The sequence below is a fragment of the Callospermophilus lateralis genome, chromosome 6 (genome assembly GCF_048772815.1).
Source record: "Callospermophilus lateralis isolate mCalLat2 chromosome 6, mCalLat2.hap1, whole genome shotgun sequence".
In the NCBI taxonomy this organism is placed as follows: Eukaryota; Metazoa; Chordata; class Mammalia; order Rodentia; family Sciuridae; genus Callospermophilus; species Callospermophilus lateralis.
Genome location: NC_135310.1, coordinates 9,058,836 through 9,078,108, shown reverse-complemented (window position 1 = coordinate 9,078,108; position 19,273 = coordinate 9,058,836).

The following is a 19,273-nucleotide window of genomic DNA, read 5'->3' as shown; positions in this document are numbered from 1 at the left end:
ATAGCCACTGTTACTGAACATCTACAGCATGTCTGATGTTTAAGTCAACTTTGAAACTTCATTAGGGATGACATGGTGGGAAGCAACAGACTTCTCTGCATACAACCTTGAGAAGAAAGGTCACCAGGGAACCCTCTAGAACTGCAGGCAGGAAACAGCTGCTCCTGAGGGAACACCAGGCAGGCTCCCCCCCAGCTGGGGCCGCTTGCTGCCCTGGCTTCTCTCCCCACACCTGCTCTGTGGATGAGCTTTCTTGCTGACTGAGAGTTCGGCTCCCAGGACATGTGTGACCTGGACTCCCCGTGGCTCACCTCCAGGGCCCATCTTGCTGACTTCCATCTCTGGGCTTCCTAGTTGACCATCTCAAAAGAGGATGACTAGACTTCCCTGAGCCTGTGGATGAGGCCTCTGGGGCCCAGAGCGTACCTGGTGGATGAGGGTGAAGATAAAACTGCTTGGTATGTTCATGGCCGGCCAGTACCAGCGCGGCACCTGGGCTGTACACAATTCCAAGTAAGGGAATTGTGGCCAGCAAAGCGCTCCAGGACAACGCTACTACTACTTCTATTAGGTGGGGGTTGTGACTTCCATTTGACATCCAAGGAAAGAGGCTAAAATTTTCTGGTTTACTGACCCAGTATTGACAGGTACCGAATTGGAATTACAACTTGCTAAGTGTACACCTGTTATCTATTGCAGCATAATAGATTAGCCCAGAACTTGGTGGCTTGAACCCAAACCACTCTGTTTGCCTGTGATTCGGTAGGCTGGCTGGGTAGGCTGGAGGGCTCAGCTTCTCCCTCTCCACTGGGTGTGCCCAGGTTTTGTCTGGAGGATCCAAGATGGCCCCCTTCATGTGTCTGCCCTCCCCTGGCCTCTCTGCTCCCGCCCGCGCTCTCCTGTGCCCTCGGCCTCTCTTTGCTCATGGAGTCTCTGTCCCCAGGGCCTCTTTTCTTCCTGGGGTTTCTTCGGAGGTTAGAGGACACTTTCACACGAGCTCTCAGGACTCCCAGAAAGTGAAGCAGAAGCAGCCAGTAGCCTGAGCCTAGCTTTGGGAAATGCTAAATGATACCAATTCTACTTCTATTGACCACACTAAGACAAAGGGCCATCCCAGACTCCAGGGGGAGTGTCATGGAGTCCTCCTTTGGGGAGGAGGAGGGACAAGGTAGCAGTTTAAAACAACATCAGGACCAGACAGGATTTGGGTGACCATCTTTAGAAGTGATCTTCCACAGAATCCAAAACCATGCACTTTGAACCGTGGCGAGCGCCCAGGGTCTGTGCGGCTACAGTGCCCTTTTGATGTTATTGGGACGTCTTCCAAAGAAGCTGGAACCAAGCCAGTGGATCAGGGCTGAAGGGGACTTATTTACCAAGCCCCTTGTCCTCTGGGACCAGGCCCTAAGTCAGACAAGAGAACGCACAGTGAGTCAGACATGGCCCTGCTTTCCCAGGGATTGCAGTCTCCTAAGAGAAGGACCTGAATTTACCTCAGTTAAGTCATGCTCAATCCCCTCTGGCGGACAATGGAACTGTTTTAGAGCAAAAAGCAGAGTTGCCAATTAATCTGGGTCTATTAAATACCTTATTTTTCTAGGCAGTCAACCAGGTTGAGCTACTCAGAGACCTTAGAAAATAAAACTTTAAATTGGGGAGTTATTAAGTGCATATTTTTTTTTAAAATGTAAAGTGATTTTTTTAAGAGAGGAGGAAAAACATCCTCTCTACCTCATAAACTGGAAAATCAGCCAGAAACAGAGGAGATGGGGAGCCAGCAGCAATGATGATTCCCTTTCTCAATGGCAGGTGCCCAAATTCAAATACAGGGACACCCAGGAGCAATCCATCCTGCTTTGAGGATGTCAGACCCTGATGATCCTAAATACGGTCACTGAGAAGAACCGTGAGACAATGACACAAGAGCATCTCAGCAAGGCAGGGTTCACCGCTGGGCTCCATCCCTCGGGTCCTGTTCTAAGACAGAGGAGCAGGCCCACTCTGCAGCCCTCATGCTCCCGCCAATCATGGGGTCCCAGCACCTAACCCTTTTCAGCTGCTAGCAGTAAGAACTTGTCCATGAAAGCCTTGCTGCTTTCCTCAACCGACCTGCTACTGTTTGAGGGTAAACAGGGAGACACACCTGACGTCCTCCTAGGTGCCAAGCACAGAGCTATTCCAGAGACACAGAAATGCACAGCTATTCCACTCAGGAACCTCACAACCCAGCAGAAAGACAGAAATAGCAATCTCGATATGGAAACAACCACTTACCACCCTTTATCTACATGTAGTTTCCAGTTTATTTTTAAATTGGGGGACTTGATTCATTGATTTTTTTTTTCATTTATGTATGTGAATGCACTGTTTTCAAAAGGTTCTGTAAGTGGTAGATTATACCAGAAGATTCAGAATCAGTGTTACTCAAAAAGGTGCCTGGGGCCCTATCTCCTGCTGAAGCCAAAAAATACAGTAGATAAATAATCGTCAGAGTTCCTTATGTGTGGAAACCAGAAAGGCGTTAAGATGACCTCTCATAGCCCCAAGAGTTTGAGGGTTTTATCTGCTGCTCACAGCTTTTACCAAAGGGCTCCATAATTTGCAACTGGGATACTTTATATTAGCGAGTTGGCTTCGCCAAAGCCTCATGGGTCTAATTATCCAACTTTAGATGTGCTTGGGGGAGGGGAGCCTGGGAATGAATCTAGGTTGGGGTGAACTGTTTCAGAGTTCCAAACGGATTTCTGTAAGGGCTGTCTGCTACTGACACAGCTGCCTATTCCCCAATCCCGCCTGGATCAGAATGGAATGCATTGCTCACAACGAAACAAAACCAGGGCAGATCTTTCCTGTGAGCTCTGCCTGAGAAAATGCATTTCCTCCAATGTGCCCTTCATTCTGCTCTGCGCCCCCCCCCGCCCCCCGCCGCCCAGTCTCTCCTTCTCCCCCATCACCCTTTCCTACACTCATTCTCCAGTTCTATCTACTCTTTTTATCTTGGAGGAGTCTCAAAATACAAGTGAACGCTTTACAGGGTGACATAGAGGCACTTCTTTATGCCACTCCAGACCTGTAACTATGGAGTCTCTTCCGCCAGGTCCTGGAAGCTGGTAAAGAACTTCCTCGGGGCCCAGAGCAGCTTGATGCTCAGCTTAGACTCTTCCTCCTAGGAGATGATTTCCAGCACCAAAATCAACAGCATCTCCTGGGAGATTCAGATTTCAAGTCTGAGCAATAAGCAAAGATTCCATTTAAGTCACGCTGCTCCCACTGAGGACATTCCTGGACCCAGCCTCCCTTCTAATGGGGAAAATGCTTTTCCAGTGGCAAACAAGTCTGACCAGATGGCCAAATGGAGCTGGTAAGTCTAAGGGAACTAAAAAGTATTTGATTTTTTTTTAAAAAAGGCTGCTCCAAAATCGCCTCATCCTTTTCTTCTCTAGTTCTCCCGGCCATCATTACTGTCAATGATGCACAGAGGAAAAACCTGATCTCTGAAACATTTAAGTGATGCTCACTTTATAATGCGCTTCACAGTCACATGCCACAACCCCCAACAGAAAACAGAAAATCCCCACAGTTTAGACAACAGGTCAAAGTTGAGCCTCTTCCAGGCCCATACTCCAGACAAGCCTCTTCTCCAGACAACATCCATCTCCAGAGACTCAGAAGGAGCACCCACACTAAACTCGAATAAATATGGTGGCATATAGGGTCCCTTTAGGCCCTGCCCCATGAGACACCTTCAAGGCTCTGGTTCCAGAATCAGGGAGAAGTCATAGGAACCTGAAAGAGCTCATTGTAGGATGTTTCCAACTAAAATCCTTCACAGTTCTTAGGTTGAGCCTTGTGCTCAGAGGACGATGTCCAAGCATGTTCCCAGACCCAGAGCAGCCCCAGGTGGCACTGCTTACTGAGCCACCTGGAGTCTCTACGGCTGCTCCCTCCTGAAAGTGAACACTCTCAGAGCTCATGGCTAGTGCTCTGGCTTAAGCAACTTTTTTTAAAAAAAAACCTTTCTCGGCCCTCTTTGGTCATAGAACTTTCTTCTTTTCTCAACAAACACAAGCTACTCTATTTCTGATCCCAAAGGAGAGTCTGCTCAGATTGGACCTGTGGCGAACATTAAAGCCATGACCTCAAATGTGTGGACTCTCCATAAAAAGTGAGGGCTGACTCTGTAGGACTGGGCTGTTCTGACCTGTGGAACATGGTGGAAATGATGGTTGGTGACCTCCAAGCCTGGGTATAAAAGGCCATATATACAGAACAATCACTCTTGGAGCTCTGAAGTCTATTTGCCCTAGGCCTCCATGCTGAGAGGAAGCCCAAGCTACCTGCTAAGAACACATGAAGGACTCTGGAGGGAAAACTCCAAGCCTAAATCTCATATTGTCCCAGCCCAAGCATCAGGCATGCAGTGAAGAGGCCTCAGAAAATTCCAGCCAGCCACTGGAGTCGCCCATAGACATTCTACTCTTCCCAGCTAAGGACCAGACTGTGAAACAGAGATAAGCCATCCCTGGTGTGCCATCTTTCATTTCAGTCCCTAAAATCCATAAGTATAAGGAAATCTTGTTCTAGGCCCCTGTGTCTTGGAGTTGCACAGAACTAGATGACCAGAGTGCAGCTGAAGTTTCTCTCCTCCTAGCCTCAAAGAGAACCCAGAGGCTTCTGCTCAGCAACAGCAGTCAGTAGGACGTGACCTTCGCGTGCTCAGCACTGATGTATAAGAGGCTGATGTAAAGCAATGAAAGTCAAAGTTCCAGCCTCCCATCCACAACCAAATGCCCTCCCCCTCAACAAATGAAGGTTATGTTTGAGAAGCATGCCATGGCACCCTTGTGAGTGGCAAGGGAGATCCTTCAAGTATGTCCAGACCACACTGCCTCGGGGGCACTAGTCACATGGTACTCCAGGGAGCTGGGCAGAATGCACATAGAATACAATTGATTTGGGCTAGGGACGTGGCTCAAGCGGTAACACGCTCGCCTGGCATGCGCGCGGGGGCTGGGTTCGATCCTCAGCACCACATATAATAAAGATGTTGTGTCCACCGAAAACTGAAAAATAAATATTAAAAAAATTCTCTCTCTCTTTCTCTCTCTCTCTCTCAAAAAAAAAAGAGAATACAATTGATTTGTATTCCTGGACATGACAGCCCTGTCCTTGGCAAGTTCTACAGAGACTGGGGTCCTCCAAAAGCTCTTTAAGAGATGATTCTAGTAATAATTCAGAGTGCACAACTCCTTTCCAAGTGGCAGAGACCAATTGCAGGAAACAGGGAAAATAAGAGACAGGAAAAAGCCCCACAGCAGGCAGCTCTGCCAACACAGGGAACAAATGAAGGTCATGTGCAGAAATCATGACACCACCACAGAAGAGTCTTCCTCATGTCCCCAGGTCTACCCTGGTCCTCTCTCCCAACACCTGCCTGCTCGAAGGTGAGTCCTGGGCCACCAAGGACACAAGAACTCCCCACAACCTCCACTCACACAAGAGTTAAAAGACCAAACTCCAAGGGCTGGAGTTCTCTGGCCAACAATGACTTCACGTTCTTGGGAATAAACTATTGACCAGATGCACAAAGCGAACATCCATGTGCAAAAACAAGTAAAGGGACCAAGATGGGATTCTGAACACAGACATGTTTCACAGACAAACCCACCCAGTGTGACTCAGTAGCTCCCAAACCCCAGATCCCCCAAAGCTGATTAGGGTCGCACCTGCCCCATGGTGGGGGCTTTGGATCCAGTCCCAAAGAGAGTATGTCCTCAGCAGCTGACGCCCACGAGTTAAGACCCTCGGGCTGCACTCACTTGGAAGCCCAACTCAGATTTGATCACTGTCTGGAAAAGTAGCCTTTCTGCCCTGGCACAGGTCTGCTCTATCTGTTTTAAATTTAAAAGAGGCAAATGTCAAGATGATCAGAAAATGTAATTCCACATTCTCTTCCATGGGTCTTTGCTTCACAGCAAAACTGGGACATGTGATTCTGCATCTGGCATCAGCAGCGATCGCTGCGGAGAACAGAACTGAGGTGGAAAGAAGGGGAGACGTTGGAGAAATCAAGATGCTTTAAGGAAATTCCAGACCCTCGAAGGCAGGAGTGTGTCTTTTCCCTTTTATCAACGCCATGATGATACCCAGCACTGAGCAGGGATTCCAATAAGGAGATGACGAATGAATGAACGGTGACATTGCTCCTGATAGCGTCCGCTCCCCTTAGGGGTCTGAATGTCAGCCCAGTCCCCCACCAGCTCTCTCGGTTGTTCTTTCCAAATGCCTCCTGTTCCTGGCTTTTCCTTCATGTGCCCTGGTCCCCAGCTCATCTCCAGGCAGTGGCACCCCACAAGGTGGAAGCCATGGCTCTGTCACAGAGCTCTGTGGCTGGAGCCCCTCCCCAGTCCCCCGTCTCCTGTTCCTTACCCACGTCCTTCTAGGCCCATGCCAATTCAGCTTTCCGACACCCCTACCTGTCCTCTTCCTCTCCTCCGGTCCTTGCTCATTCCACCCTTCTCACCTAGAAGAGGCACCAAAGCCCTTCCCTGGCTCCTGAGACGAGGTCCGAGCTTGAAAGCTCAGCTCAATCCCTGCGTCCCCTAAGGAGCCTTTCAGGACGGTTACACATGGAAAGATGGGTCCTATAGGAGACCCAACCCCAAACATCTTCCCCTCCAGGTTGGCGGTGGCTTCTCGGCTGGCAGCCTGCTGCTCAGCTTCATCTTGAGTCTTTGGTGCTGGTCAATCCTAGCTTAGGTGTCACCTTCCTGCAGACGTTGACACCAGCCATATACGTTGGTATTTGTCTTTGATTATTATCCTGCGGCCACAAATGCCACATTGTCACATTTCTCTGGGGTGTGTCTCTTATCATACCACTTACCACACTGCACTAATCTCTTTGTGTTATCCAATGGATAGTTGCTTCTAGGGTATGAGGATTCTGTCTTATTCCTCTTTTTAAATACCTGCATTTAGCACAATTTCAAACACATAGCAGATGTTCAACAAATATCTACTGAGCTAAGCAAATAGTATTTTTTAACTAATAATCATAACAATAATTGCAGGTACCACTTATTGTGTGCCTAGTATATACAACACTGTGTGGACAACATGCCTGCTAATCTTTCCAGAAACTTCAGGGTTTGGGTGTTATTACCTCAGTTACAGATATGGAACCTGAGACTTTAAATCTCCCATCCCACATGCAGATGGGATTCAAATCCAGACTCTTTACAGTTCATACTCCTTTCTCTGTACCTCTTTGTTTTCCTCATGCACAAGAACTCTGACATTATGTTACATTCAAGTGGAGGCATAGAATCCTATATATCGATAACAGAGGCACCTGCTGGGAAATAGGATTTAAAGGACACAGGGTAAAAAATGGTTAGAAGCCATTGTTTTACTTACTTACATGCTTTGATGACAAAAGATGTTTCCATATGGAAGAGTGATACTAGTAGTTAACACTGCTGGGATTTATTTGATGTGTCTTTGACATTCACAGTCATCTGGTGCTAAGAAGCAGAGGACAGACACAAAATGATGGGGATAAATGCCTCCCCCCCACACCCGGTACCATTTCTTTCAAAGCTGATCCAAGGTTAAACTTACAGCCAGACAGATGTATGAATATTTATTAATTTACTAATCTACAGACATTCTCATCTCCAATTATAATATTGTAAGGGACCAGCGAACGACGGAGGAAGAGACCACCAAGAGACCGACTCATGCAACAGCAAAAGGGGGTTTATTGAAGATCCAGCGCGCTGGGGCTCTGTGCTCACTCAAGAAGGGAGAGCGGCCAAGAGCCCCGAGCAGGGGTTGAGCAGTGCTTAAGTACACTTTTTTGGGGGAGGGCGGGGGCTTTGCATACATCAGAACAAATCATCATGAGGTGCGGGAAAATCAAACAATAACTCTCAAACATGATTAGCACATTCAGTGGCGGGAACAGATCGGGCAGGGGTGATAGGTCAGTCCTAAAGCGGGGTATACATTCAAACTGATTGGTTTAGGCCCCGGAGTGCGTACGTGCTGAGCTGCTCGGGGTCCGGGTTGTTAAGCAACTAGGTAGTCAAGGGGGGGAATCCGACACACATCTAATGGGCAGTTCCGGGAATTGTCTTAACTGCCACAGGAATTTCAGGCTTTGAGTGTAGCTTAGAAACTTTACAATACCTGGTCCTTTACATTTTAACTCAGGCTTTGCAGCTTAGAAGCAGCTTTACAATGCCTGGTCCTTTACATTGTAACTTCAGTTTCTTTTATCCTTTCAAATATTAGCTACTGGGTACAAGAATCTTTAGTGAAAATACTCAGCTGACTTCAATTATATCTGGTTTACAAAACCTATTATTAAAGAGTGCCTGATAAATAAAGTCAAAACCTATAAATATGAAGAAAATTAACATAAAAATAATTTGGAAGAAAAATCTGATTTAAACAGCCATGTTGATATTATTCATACTTTTTCCCAACAAATGTCTTTCAAAACAGCAGAATGACATATATATGACAGCTGAATGCATTACAATTCATATTACACATATAGAGCACAATTTTTAATATCTCTGGTTGTATACAAAGTATATTCACACCAATTTGTGTCTTCATACATGTACTTTGGAATAATAATGTCTATCACATTCCACCATCATTTCTAACCCCATGCTCCCTCCCTTTCCCTCTCACCCCTCTGCCCTATCTAGAGTTCTTCTATTCCTCCCATGTTCCCCCTTCCTACTCCACTATGAATCAGCCTCCTTATATCAGAGAAAACATTTGGCATTTGGTTATTTGGGACTGGCTAACTTCACTTAGCATTATCTTCTCTAGCTCCATCCATTTACCTGCAAATGACAATTCACAATAGCTAAACTGTGGAACCAATCTAGATGCCCTTCAATAGATGAATGGACAAAAAAAAATGTGGCATATATACACAATGGAATATTACTCAGCAGAATGACTTCTTAGCCAACAGAAAAAAAAAGTAAAGTAGATGATTATTTAATAATTCAGTGCTTGTGTATATTTTTGCCCTCTTGGTATTCTAAAATTGACTTGAGAAAAATGTGTTTTGTTTTCCTGGATTAGCCTATCAGATAAGAGATTGAATAAGGTTTAGAAAATATTTGCTTTGAAACCTCTCTGTTCTGTATCACTCCTTAGTATGTCTGGAAGAGCTCTGCAGGGACACCTGCACACCCAGGTTCATGGGGCACACTTCACAGGAGCCAAGCTATGGCATCAACCTAGGTCAGCAGACGAATGAATGAAGAAAATGGGGTAAACTCACACAGTGAAGTGTTATTCAGCCATAAAGAGGAATGAAATCGTGTCCTTTGAAGGACAATAGATAGAACTAGAGATCATGATTTGAAATAAAATAAGCCAGATTCAGAAAGACAGTATCAGATGTTTTTCTTTCACATTTTTACTAAGGGGTGGGGGGAGATAACATGAAATTAGAAGGGAGAGTATTAGTCAAGAGGAAGGGGATCAGAGGAGAGGAGGATGGGGGGTGGAAATGATCATCATACATGCATATATGAATATACCACAATGAAACCCACTATTCTGTATAATTAATATATTTTTGTTTAAAGCCTGTCTTTCCACCAACTTTTTGAATATTGCTATTGCCAGAAATTTTGTAAAAGTTTCAAATTCAACCAGAAGCATTTCAACAAAAGCCATTGCTTTTTGTGTATGCAAACTGCCTGCCATTGCCTCTCAGTAAAATAACAAAGCAAATGGTGAGACAGAGCTGCATGACCCTGTGCCCATAGTGCTGATCATGAAGAAATGTTAGAAAGCAAAAACAATTTTTAAAAATTTTAAATCCTTCCCTTATACTGTCAGCAATTCTAAATTCACACTCCTAGTGCATACGCCTGCCACTGTGGCCTGTGTCAGATCAAGTTTGTGTCCACCACAAGTGCTCTCAGATGAACACCCTCTTACTCCCCCAAAAGCCTGCCATGACTTTATTACCATATTTTATGTGTTGCATGTGTAGATGATGGCCCTGGCCAGAGGACTGGACTGAGTATCCCCAACATTCCTGCTAATGGGGCAGTGCCGGGATTTATCCATCCTTCACCCCTTAGCCTGCAAATGAGAATGCCCTTGGAATCCCTGCCTTGCTGTGAGCCGGTGTTCCTGGAGCAGGTATGGATGCTAATCCCACATGCTCGTCTAGAAGCCTACATGTCTTAAAGCACTCCTGGATTTGTTCCTTTTAGGAATCAATGGCAGAGGAATCACAGAGGAATGTGAACCTGGAGTCTCAGTGTACGTGAGTCCCTCTCACCCAGACCCTGCCTCCAAAGAAAGGTGACGGTAACTCAAGCCAGGAAGCTGGCACAGGGGGTGATGGTTTTCAGAGTCGGGAAAGAAGAAGAGACAGAAGGGAGGCTTCGAGCAGTCTTAAAGAATAAACTGTGATGGTCAGGAGAGTTACGAGTGGATCTTCTCGGCTCAGCCAGGAGGTGGAGACAGGAGAGAGGGCCCAGGAGAAAGAGAGACGCGGATGCTGCTGCCTGAGCTCTCAGCTGTACCCACGGAAAGTCGCCCTCCTGCTGAAACCTTCCTCCTGCAGGGACTCCCCTTCCAGGACAGTGTGTCCAGGCACAGTGGCCCTGCTCTCTGTGCTCCCAGCTATAGCTGCACCAGGTCCAGTCCAGGAATGCGTACAACTTGAAAAGCCAAGGTTCGTCCTCGGAGATTGAAATGCACACACAGATAGCAGTGACAAAGATGAAGCACTTTACTGCAAGCTGGTGCCAGCTTATATAGAAGCTCCCGGGGCCAATCATAGTAAAGGTCAGATCATCACCTACGGTGCACGCACGTCCGCCCTGCATAAGACTCATGGGGATCACGAACTGTCCCTGAGCACGGAAGACGGGAGGACCAATTAGAAAATTTTCAAAACAACTTGTTATCTGCCCGCTGGCAAGTTGCCTGCCACCATGTTACATTAGGGGCTCCTTATCTGAAAGGCCCCGGGAGTTCTTAGCCACCCACTGGCAATTTCCCCGCTGCCTGGGGAGTTCTTAGGGAAACTCCCAACACAACTAATCAGAGGGGGACCAAACCTGGGCGACCAAGGGTGGATGCTTGTGCTGCTTGCACACTCTAGATCTCCAAACAGAATGTATCACGGATGAATCTTTAAAATGGTGTTAATTGAAAGAAAAACAGTGAACAGATCTGCAGCAGAGAGAACGCTGCCCCTGCCTTCCAGGAGCTTGTGCTGTAGGTAAAAGAAATTGAAGTTAAAGTGTAAAAGACCGGGCATTGTAAAGTTTCTAAGCTGCAAGGCCTGAGTTAAAAAGTAAAGGACCAGATATTGTTAAGTTCCTCTGCTACCCCCAAAACCTGAAATTCCTGTAGCTGTTAGGACAATACCCGAACTTCCCAGTAAATATTCCTCCTGACCCTCTGGTTGTTCAATAACCTAGGACCCTGTGTAGCCTGGCACGTAGGCATTCAGGGCCCAAAACCAATCAGTTTGAATGTGTACCCCGCTTAGGAGTGACCAATCACCCCCGCTCAACCTGTTCCCACCAATGAATGTACTAATCATGTCTAAGAATTATTGTTTGATTTTCCCGCGGTGTATGATGATTTGTTAAAGGAGACTGTGATGTATGCAAAGCCCCCGCCCTCCCCAAAAAGTGTACTTAAGCACTGCTCAAGCCCTGCCCGGGGCTCTGGGCTGCTCTCCCTTCTTGAGTGAGCATGGAGCCCCAGCGCGCTGGATTGGATCCTCAATAAACCCCTTTTGCTATTGCATGAGTTGGTCACTTGGTGGTCTCTTCCTCCGACGTTTGCTGGACCCTTACAGTGCTCCTGGTGACTTCCCCCAAGACAATAAATCCTGCATCTGTTTACAGCGCGCTGTGCACTGTGTTTAGTCGATGGAATCTGCTGCTTCAAGTGAGGCCCCCTCTGGCAGTTCTGGGGGCTAACATGTTGGTGCTGTCATGTGATAAAATCAATATGACTTCTAAAGGGAAGAGCAATCTTGTTAGGGAACATTTCAAACATAGACAAGAGCAGTGCTTTGCTGATTTTCTCTCTCTCTCTCTCTCTCTCTCTCTCTCTCTCTTTGTCTCTCTCTCTCTCTCACACACACACACATACACACACACACACACTCAGGTTTTTGTGGACTCATTTTAGTGCATCTCCAATATCCTATCATTTAGCTGCACACAGTTCAAAAGGTTTCTCTGACCAACTGCACTTCTTTCTTTTTTTAATATATAAAATCACCAAAACAGTAACACACTTTAACAAAATTAACGAAAATTCCTTATTACTGGTTAATATCCACCTGATACTCACATTTCCCCAACTGCCCCAACACGGTCTTTTCACAGCCAATATGTTAAAATCAGGACCCAAACGCACCCCATGTTGCTCCCAGCTGGCATATCAGGGACTTCCTGGGGTGTCCCTCCCCTCCAACTTCCCCAACCATCAGTGTGACAGCCAGAAGGCAGAGCAGCCAAGGGTTCTATTTGATCATGGGAGACGAGCGCCACACAGGCCTCTGACTTCCCTGACATGGTAGTACAACTGAGGCAGGAAGGTAGATCTCCCATCAGCAGCCAGGACGAGGGCCTTGGGGAAGGACAGGAGGGGAGGGGACATCACGCCAACCTTCAAGGAGACAGCAGTGTTGAGAGCCACAGCCAGTTGGAATGGCCCCTGGCATTTTGCCAGAAGGAATGGTTGAGAGGTGACGCCAGCCATTAAGATGATGATAATTAAGTGAAGCTGTGTATAATTGCTGTGACTGGATGATGATGGATTGAAACAGGCTGTGTATTCAGTTGTAGATAGACCCCTGCTGTCCGGCAATAGGGCGGCTCCTGCTGCCTTGGGCACCCACTACTTTTGAGTTCTCGAGGAGTTCCCATTGAGTTCTGGTTGAACTCTCGCAGGGATTTCTGGAGAGTTCCCGTTGGTTGGAAGTTCCGGTAGAGGGAGTTCCGGTTGGTGTGTGGTGTTCCTGGAAGGGCCGGGTGGGTGGTGTTCGCGGGAGTTCGGGCAATAAAGGAGTTCCTGTTTGAACCTACAAGTGCCTCCTGTCGGCTCAGTTATTTTGTGCCCAGCCAGACTGCGGCCAGCAGGTTGGAAAACATCCTGCGACTTGCTGCCCACTGCCTGCCTTAGCCACAAGGCCTGCCTCTGAGTCAGAACACCTGCTGCTGTTCTCAGAGCTGTGACCACAGCTGTCCTTCCTCAGGGACCCTTGTCCTCAGGTCGGCAATGGCCGACCCTAAGCAGACCCCTACCATAAATGCTTCCTCTAATTGACATGCCAAAAGAGACCTGTCCTCCTAATTATGTAAATAACAGGTTGTAATTATGCTCTTCTGATTGGCTTACCACACTTGGAGCTTGAAGAGCTTATTGGTCCATTCTTCACCCCAGCAATCACCTTGCTGGCCATCAGATACGGCTTTAAAACCGCTACCCAGTGGACATTTGTTGTCATCCCTCCTGGAGCTCTGCTTTCTTTCTGTCTCTCTAATAAGTCCTGCTACTGTGCTCTCACTCTGGTGTCCATGGATTTCTTTCTGTGAATTCACAAGACAGGGAACCGACTGACCGACTCCACATCACACAGCTCTGGTCTCTCAGCCTAACCACACTCTGAGCTGCTGGCTCCTAGCAGGACTGGACAGCTGCTGGCAATCCACCCCCATGTAGCTCTAGGTCCAGGCAGCTCGCAAGTGGACTTCCCGTTCAGAGGAAGGAGATTGGTTCCTTGCCAGGGGGGCTCCCTACAAGTTCACAGGTGAGCTCCACTGTGACACAGAAATGCAGTGGAAATGTCCAGAGCAGCACGAAGTGTAAGGGTCCGGCGAAGCGTCGGAGGAAGAGACCACCAAGAGACTGACTTTATGCAATAAGCAAGAGGGAGTTTATTAGGATCTGGTTCAGCGCGCTGAGGCTCCAGGCAGGCTCGCTCAAAAAGGGAGAGCAGCCCAGAGCCCAGAGCAGAGGTCAAGCAGAGCTTAAGTACACTTTTTGGAGAGGGCGGGGGGGGGCTTTGCATACATCAGAACAAATCATCATGAGGCACGGGAAAATTGAACAACAATTCTGAGACATGATTAGTGCATTCATTGGCGGGAACAGGCTGGGCAGGGGTGATTGGTCACTTCTAAGTGTGGTACACATTTAAACTGATTGGTTTTGGGGCTTGGATGCCTACGTGCTGGGCTACTCAGAGTCCCAAGTTATTAGACAACCAGAGGAGTCAGTGAGAATATTTACGGGGCAGTTCAGATATTGTCCTAACAGCTACAGGGATTACAGGTTTTGGGGGTAGCAGAGGAACTTAACAATACTTGGTCTTTTACTTTTTAACCCAAACCCTGCAGTTTAGAAACTTTACAATGTCCGGTCTTTTACACTTTAACTCAGGCTCTGCGGCTTAGAATCAGCTTAGAAATTTTACCTTTACAGAAGCAGGCAGGGCTCCAGGGACAGGAGACGGCTGTGGATAGGGCTGCAGGGGAGACGGGCCCTGGGCCCACTGTTGTCCTCCCCCAGCTCCAGATGGCCAGGTTCTCTTGGGGACAAAGCAACACAGCAGATTACAGGAGTAAGTGGGAACTCTTGACACATCTATCTCCACTGTCTAGAGACAGGCCACTTCCCCTCTCAGGGACAGGCCTGTGCTGCACTGGCCCAGTGGCCCTTCTCCAGAGCCTAGAGGTGACCTTCAATTGACCTGCATGTCACAGAGGAAGTAGCACACTAGGTTGGGACTCACTTGGGTGCAGTTATTAAAATAATAATCTCAGGGTCTGTTTTTTATTAGTTCATTTTTTATCTGTTAAAGAGGTGTTTTACGGCTGCCAGCTGGCCTCAGGGCGGAGCCCTGGTGGGCTTTTCTGTTCACCAACCCCTGGAGGAATTCTGGCTGCCACTGCTCATTGCCACAACTCACCTCACCCACATGGTGAAACCACCAGTCCCTCTCCTTTCCACCCACTGCCCTCCCTCCTGCACGGCCCCCACATTTTTGAAGCCTCTTCACCAGAGCTTTGCAGGGGCGAGGCCACCAACTCATGCTGCTCCAGAGCCGAGCTCTGATAGAAAGCCTGATAGAAAAGGAGCACGTTTCCAATTAAGCCCGTGACAAAAAGATAAAGCCTGCAGGATTCCACTCAGGTAGAGCGTCTAAGGCGGTCAACACCACAGAAACAGAAAGCAGAAAGGTGGCCGCCTGAACTGAGGGGCAGGGAGAGGGACTCGGGCTTCACGGATTATCAGGTGGCAAGATGGAAGAGTTCAAGAGACTGTGCAGAACATTATGAACGTGCCTTATACCTCGGAGCTGGACACTGAGAGCAGATGAAGACAAAAACGTGATGTCATGTGCCTTTTACAAGAAACGAGGGTGTATGTGGGTTTCAAGCCACGTGACTCTGATTTGGCCCTGATCCATAAATAAATATCTTCTATAGTTTTGTAGTTCTCATTTTTACACTACCCCACCTTTTTTTAAATATGGGGAAAGTGAAAATTTTCTCCATTCTGAGCTTCTATGTCAGCAAAGTTAGTTGACAATTTTGGTGTGATTGGATTTTTTAAAATCTGTATTTCACTGGATCTTGGAGAAATCAATCTGAACTGAACTCCTTTGTATGTCAGCAGTAATAATGCTATCCAGATATTTTCATTTTGTTAACCAAGAGAGTAGGGCATTGCATTTTTAGCATTTACCAACTTCTATCTCTGAAAGAAATTCCAGTTTTGGAATCTTGGGGAGTTTCTTGGAGACACATCCATGGAGTCCTCAGCCAGGAAAGATTTTCAGCTCCTCCACTTATTTCCTGAATGTTGACTAGAAGTCCAAAAAACACCAGATTCCACATTAATCTACAATCTTTTCCAAATGGCTGATCATTGGGTCAGAAAGGGAGCAAAAATGCCTACTTGGCAGTGGAGACAGGACCATCTATCTCATTCTGAAGATTATTCTAGAATCAAGACACCTGCGGCTGAGAATAGGCTTTGTGTGGACCCTCCTGGGCAAGGGGTGGGCACAGGGCAGTGGAGAGGCCACGAGTCAGTGTGGGTCAACAGGCTGTTGGCTGACTGGAGTCTTGTGCCTGGAGGTTTTTGGTTTTGTATTTTGTTCTGCGTTTTGTTTGGGTTTTGGTACGGGGGATGGAACCCAGCGGGGCCTAACCATGAGGCCACATCTCCAGCCCTTTTTATTTTGAGTAGTCCTCACCAGGTTGCTGAGGCTGGTCTAGAACTTGTGATCCTCCTGCCTCAGGCACCCAAGTCCCAGGAGAGCTTTTGAAAAGGGGGCACCCAGGGCCCACGGGTTGAAGGCCCCACGAGATGGAGCCCTGGTGTGCCGCTGCGTGTTTAAGCACAGGCTGTGATCCGGCTGGACAGTGAGTGTGAGGAGCCCTGGACCAGAGCTACAGCCTATGGTTTTCTGTAACACTTCAAAGGAGGTGACAGGGCAACCTCACCTCCTCCTGGGACTTGTACAGCGCCTCTCTGTTGCTCTACGCCCTTCCGTGCAGAGAGGGGCCCTCACCCAGCAGCATGGCCTCACCTGCTGTTGGACAGAAACACGGACTCCCGGGCCTCACCACAGCCATGTAGGAAAATGTGCTTTCTAACGGGATCCTCAAGTGGTTCTGTGCACATTCTGTTTGAGAAGTGTCAGACGATGCCACTTCCTCGTCATCTTCATGTCAGAAGTTCCTCTATCTGAGGCTTTGTAAATGTGAAAGACCCTTGTTTGAAACATGGCTGCCTTTTTAAGTCACGCCTGCCAAGGCCGCCAACCCCAGGGGAAAACCTGTTGAGTTCACGGGTCTGTCGCTGCACTGACGCGATGGTGAAGTCAAGGAAAGCTGTTCTCTCTCAAGCTAAAGTGTGTCCCTTGACTGGGTGACTCTCTAGGCCTCTGAGCTGCTTCTCAAAAAGAAACTGAAGACACCCCACCCTGTGCTGTCCCGGAGCCAAAAGAAGGGAGTTACAAGTAGTCCATGGGAGTGATGAAGACACTACCCCAAACCCCTTTTAAATTTTTATTTTCCCTTCACATCCAGATATAGCCCAGGAAATGATTTATTTTGAAAATTTTTAAAGTTTCCAATTAAAAAAAAATCTTGGAAAGTAGTTGACCTATATTTACTGTAACCATATTTTCCAAATAAAATTCCAGACACATGGTCTGATAAGTATGTGAACTCACCACATGATTTAAAAATAAAGTGATTGCTTTTCTTTTTCCTGCTTGAAGAAGGATTCCATATTCATTTTGGGAACTGAAGAAAGGTCAAAGAATAAACTAAAAACATCTGCAGCCTATCACCCAGAAGTAACCACTATTAATATTTTGGTCCATAATTCTTTTGAGTTTTTATCTATAACAGATGATAATTTTCTATTAAGCTGAATGTCACACTGAATAGGTAATTTTGCATCCTGGACTTTCCTATGAAAGCTACGTGTTATGGTTGGCCCTGGAAAGTCCCCCAAAGTTGATGTGTTACATAATGCAGCAGTGTTTAGAGGGGGGCTGATTGGATCATGAGGTTCTGACCTTGTCAGTGGATTAATCCATTTGATGTATGGATCTAAGGGACAAGGTAAAGGTAATAGGCAGATCAGGCATGGATGGAGGAAGTAGGTCACTGGGGCGTGGACTTTGGGACTTTATCTCTCTCTCCACCCTTGCTGTCTGTCTCTCTCCACCATATCCTGCTGGGAGCCATTAGCCAAGTAGGTATGACAATTTCCTTGCCAGCGTACCCCCATGTTGCTTAGTGGAAGGTGACCTTGCTCAAGGACCAGGGCGGATCCGTGTTTAGGGTGTTCCCGGTTTAGGATAATCCGAGTTTAGGGCGTTCCCGGTTTAGGAAGGTTATTCCTGCTGGGAATAGGGCGTATCCTGCTGCCTGAGTTCCCCTTGAGTTCTCACGGGATTCAGACAGTATTTTTGGGAGACAGAAGCCCAGTGGAGGTGTGGATTTGGGCAGAGAACATGGATTTCCCCAGAACGTGTTTGTAGAAGGCCGGTGTGAGATTGGGAATAAAGAATTGCTGTTTGAATCTACAAAGCTGTGAGTGGCTTGTGATTTGTGCCCAGCCAGACTGCAGCAATATCCTTCCACCTGATGTTCTGCCTCACCTCAGGCTGAAGCAATGAAATGAACCCACCGGGACTGAATCTTCTGAAACTGTGAGCCAAAGGGACACCAGCAGGGCTGGGGCTACAAAGGCATTCGGGAGGGAGAGAATGCGAGGCCAGAGGCCTTAAGGGCCATGTCTAGCTGTGTAGATTACCAGCTTGGCTCCATCTACTCCCAGGCTGTGAGCCACACTCTCCACACTGAGGATCCTACAAACTGTGCAGAGTTAGGGGTACATCATGGGGTTACTTCCTCCAAGTTGTTCCTGTCAGGTATTTGGATCACAGTGACGAAAAGCTAACACACATATCACAAGGACTTTCCCATGTCATTGAAGATTCTTTGTAAACTTTATTTTTAATGGTTGAGAAATATTCTATTTCTTCATATACCAAGATTATTTAACCCGCTACACATATCAGTGAGCATTCAGATTGCTGTCATCATTTTTTTGCTTAAAAATACTGTGAACATTCTTGTACATATATGTTGGTTCACACATCTGAAATTTTCCATAGTATGGCCAAGAAGCAGAAATACTGCATAAGAGGAAAGAAACTTTTAAAATCACAAAGTATAAATCTCCAAAAAAACTATAAAAACATTATATCAATTTATACTTTATACCTGTTTATCATGGAAGTCATGAGAAAACATTTTAGATTAGTACTATTCCAGAAAATTCAGGTCTTTTTATTTATCGAGCAACTATTATGTGCCACACACTATGCTACCTGCTTAATATATACTGTGTTGTGAGGAAGGACAAGATGCTATGGTGATTCCCAGTTACAGCCTGAGAAAAACTAGGTAGCTAGCGCAAAGTCTGACAGTACATTGGCGGTAAAGCTGAAAGTCAACAGCAAATGGATTTAGTATAGGTGTTCATGTTTCTGACCCCGGTGACCATGCTCTACTCTCTCCACTGTGGGCAGCTCCTCAGCAAGAGTCTGAGATGTCAGTCTGCCTCTTGGGTCAGTAACTTATGAGAGAGTTGTGCCACCTGGCACTGCCCTAGGATAACCGCTGACCTTGCAGCCAATTCCTGCACATAGGGGCCC